We start from the raw sequence: 4,674 nt of genomic DNA, 5'->3' as shown, positions 1-4,674 counted from the left end.
GGTTTTGTTCATCATTGATAAGCAGGGACGTGCACAGATAGACTCTAGGTGGTGCTACAGCACCTGCCCTTTGCCCTCTTGACCAGAAGTGCCCCCTAGGGGGTCCTCAGAGTTACTACAGGGGGTCCGCCAAATCTTTATGTGATATGATTTTCCTTTTTACCATAACCACTCGAAACCTAGCATCCCTTTTCTGAGGAGAACTTTAGCCAAAAATAGCCGATCTACAAGCCCACAACGCCTCGCGCTGCGAGGCGTTGTGGGCTTGTAGATCTGCTATTTTTGGCAAAGAGGTATAGGTGTAGAGGGAAAAAAGAGCAGACCAAGTAGATCTGTAGATCTGCTATTTTTTGGCAAAGAGGTATAGGTGTAGAGGGGAAAAAAGAGCAGACCAAGTAAACAAAAAAAAGTATAATTTATTGAGCACCTGCCCCTCAAAATGTCTGTGCACGCCACTGAGCTGAATGGACCTCCAAGCTCACAATGAGGTTGGAGGTCAAATAAAAAGCGGGTGGAGCCTGGAGTCAGCAAAACCAGCTAACTCCAGTGGAGTTAGCTGGTTTAGCAGAAAGTCTGAGGATCCAATGAGTCCAAAGAGTTTCAATGGAGTCCAAAGAGTTTCATTTTACACTCTCAAGAGTTAAAGATCTATAAGGGTCCATTTGGTTTCATTTTAACTCTCTCAAGAGTTAAAGATCTATAAGGGTCCATTTGGTTTCATTTTAACTCTCTCAAGAGTTAAAGATCTATAAGGGTCCATTTGGTTTCATTTTACACTCTCAAGAGTTAAAGATCTATAAGGGTCCATTTGGTTTCATTTTACGCTCTCAAGAGTTAAAGATCTATAAGGGTCCATTTAGCCGGGGACCACCTGGAAACTCCTCAAGGACCACTGGTGGTCCCCGGACCACTGGTTGAGAACCGCTGACCTCTACAGTAATAGTTACCACCAGTCCACACAGTGATGGTGGACTGGTGGTAACTATTACTGTGGACAGTGTGTATACGCTATACCATACATGGGCAACTAGCGGCCCGGGGGCCACATGCGGCCCCCACCTTCACTTAATGCGGCCCGCAGGTTAATTTCGGAATACTGATATATTATTGATTTCAGCTGTTTACAATTCCAAACATGCAAACATGACCCGCTTTAATTACTTCGGTCTATATTAGTAGCTTAGTGACTAGTATTAAAATTCTATTGTCTTTTTTATGGCCAATGTATGTGTATTTAAGTCCATAAAGTTAACATGAGTATAACTAAATGCATTTGAAATGAAATAAAAATGTTACTTTTCAGGATTCCAATTCAAAAATAACAAAAAAAAAAAAATCAGGATTCCAATTCAAAAGTAGCAAAAATAGCAGATCTACAAGCTCAAAACGCGTCGCGGCGGCGCGTTTTGAGCTTGTAGATCTGCTATTTTTGCTACTTTTGTGTCCGTTTACGAAAAATGTACGGAAAATACGGTGTCTGCCCAACAGTATATGTGGCCCTCTGGAGTGAGTGTGGAAATAATAGTGGCCCTGATGAATTACAGCATGCTACTGTATACATGCCACTGACCTCCCACTCAAACCCTTTATGGACCTAAACAAAGCCTATGTTTGGATATAGATATATCGGATACATTACTGTATGTACAGCCGTCCTCATTGGCTGAGGTTACCACGCGCACACACACACGCACACACACGCACATACACGCACACACGCACACACACCGCACATTCCCATTGGCTGTTGGAGAGGTGCACGGCGGGCCGCCTGTGGCGATAGGAAACGGCCAGGCTTTTTTAACATCCCACCTTTCCCCAGATCCTGGGCGGGGGGGGGGGGGCTCTAGCGCTCGGTGGAGCAGGGAGGGTGGGGGGGGGGGGAGAACAATGAGAGGAAACAGGGAGAGGAGCGAGGGAGTTCCTGTCGATTCTTAGGGGGGGGGGGGGGGGGTGAGAGAAAAGGGGCGACACGCCTCGCAGAAGTGGACACTGTGCTCATTACATAGCCACCACCAGTGGGTGGAAAAAGTAACTAAGTACATTTACTCAAGCACTGTACTTAACCCATTAAGACCTGAGCCCGATTCTAAAAGTGATTTTTGACGTAAAGTATTTAAAAAAAATATATATAAAAATATTTTGTTCCAGGGACCCCCCCCCCCAAGAAGCAAATATTTGAGTTACAAATGTTAGCTTTAAAAATAATATATTTTCACATATTTTCAATTTTTTTTCAAAAATAGCAGATCTACAAGCTCACATAACTATGTAACTATGAGCTTGTAGATCAGCTATTTTTTAATAGCCAAAGAATTCTAAAGTGACACAGATGCGTTCCCGGTCTTAGTACAATTTGAAGGTGCTTTTGCTTTACTTGAGCATTTCTGGATTACTTGATACTTCAATACTCCCCTTCATCTCAGAGGCTAACGTCGTACATTCTACTCCACTATACAATTATATGGAAAAATGTAGTTTCTACAAGTTACTTTGCAGATTTACATTATTATTACAAAACGTATGACCAATTAAATTTCAAACTTAGGCTGACACGTTGTGAGCTTGTACTGTAAATGTTGTATTTTCGAGTGATTTTAAAAACTTGTGAAAAGAACTTGGAGCAAAATGGGCCATTGCATAATAAGTGCTTTTATTTTTGGTACCAAAAGTAATATTTATGCAAATTATTTTGTAAAATTTGGCCTACAGGACTATTTCTACATTATGGTAAAAAAGAAAAGTGTGATTAATCTCAATCTTGCCACGCGCGAACACACACACACACACACACACACACACACACACACACACACACACACACACACACACACACACACACACACACACACACACACACACACACACACACACACACACACACACACACACACACACACACACACACACACACACACACACACACACACAAAATCCCAAGGGAAGGGAGAGAGGAGAGAAGAGGAACTGGACTCTTCAGATATCCTAACAAGCTTATTGTTCAGGCTGAATGGAAGCGGTGCTCATTCCAAAGTAACTGCTCGGGGGGGAAAAAAAGTGAAACCTATTCTTAAGAAGTGATTGATAACGTGAAACTAAAACAAATGATGGAACCTCTCAGAGCAGTGGTTCCCAAACCTTTTTTTTAATCTTAGTTTGTAGAGAGGCTATCCTGGTTAATCAGAAGGTCACCACGGTTCGCCTCCCTGAGCAATGCACGTTTAACCGCTATAACTGATCAGGATTGAGCAACTGCATGGCCTATTTATTACCTAAAATGTATAGATTGTTTTAGGTTCAGAACCACTGCCCTAAAGCATAGTAAACTGGGGGTCCTGGGCAGTGGTGGAAATTAAAGGTAGGGTAAGTGATTTTCTTTGGTTAAAATAAGTGTTAAATAGCTCTATATTCTGATAATCCTCATTGCTATAGAGTGTTTGTTCAGTAAAAGGAGTCTCCTTGTCGCTCCAGCTCTTTATAAAACAGAAAATGCATTTTTGTTTCAGTTTCAGTTTCATTTCTAATTTTATCCAATCAGGATAGAGAACTCAATCAGGATATAGATTAAACAAGTGAAATTGGAAGTGATGACACTAAGAAATGAGCAGGCAAAATTGGAACTGGAACACTATAAAAATGAAGCTTAAAAATGGGTACTTTCACCTGATTGGCTGAGATTTTGACACCTACCGAAAAATGTATTTTCTGTTTATTAAAGAGCTGGAGAGACAGGGAGACTCCTGTTACTGAACAAACACTCTATAGCAATGATTACTATCAGAATATAGTGCTTTAACCTTTTAACAAAATACTTTTTGTTTTAACCCAAAAATTTCACTTACCCTACCTTTAACTACGTACATTTACTTAAGTACTGTACTTAGGTACAATTTTGAGGTACTTTTACTTTACCGGAGCATTTCCAATTGTCTATACGCTTACTCCACTACATCTCAGAGGCAAATATTGTACTTTTACTCCACTACAATTATTTGAAAACTTTAGTTACTTTGCAGATATAAATGATTACATTATAGAACGTGCATTAACCACTTTAGCCCTATTTTATTCCTAGGCTATTTTCAAACATTTTAGTACTTTTATTTTTGCTACTTTAAGTACATTTTGATACCAATACTGTTGTACTTTTACTCAAGTACATTTTGAATTCCGGACTTTTACTTGTAACAGAGTGCTTCTACCTTGCAGTATTGATACTTTTGCCAAAGTAAAACATTGGAGTACTTTTTCCACCACTGGTCCTGGGAAATGATAAGGTTTTAAAGAATGGCTGTGCTACATAGTGGCCACATGTGGAAAACCTCCTGTGTCATCAGTGTGAAGTCATTCTGGCTGTTATCTAGCTCTCACCCGGAGCTGTTTGCAGTGTGTCTGTCAGTGTGCATGTGTGAGATGAGCACTGGTGTAAAGCAACTAAGTACATTTACTCAGGTACTGTACTTAAGTACAATTTTGAGGTATTTTTTTTTTACTTTACTGGAGTATTTCCAATTTTCAGTACTTTAATTACTTCTACTCCACTACATCTTGGAGGCAAACATTGTACTTTTACTCCACTACAATTACTTGAAAACTTTAGCTACTAGTTACTTTGTAGATTTTGATTATCATTGCAAAACATACATTAACCACTTCAGCCCTATATACATTTCG

Source organism: Gymnoscopelus microlampas (assembly GCF_963454915.1).
Source record: "Gymnoscopelus microlampas genome assembly, chromosome: 24".
NCBI lineage: Eukaryota > Metazoa > Chordata > Actinopteri > Myctophiformes > Myctophidae > Gymnoscopelus > Gymnoscopelus microlampas.
The sequence above is the reverse complement of the archived record's forward strand: the minus strand, read 5'-3'. Positions refer to the sequence as shown.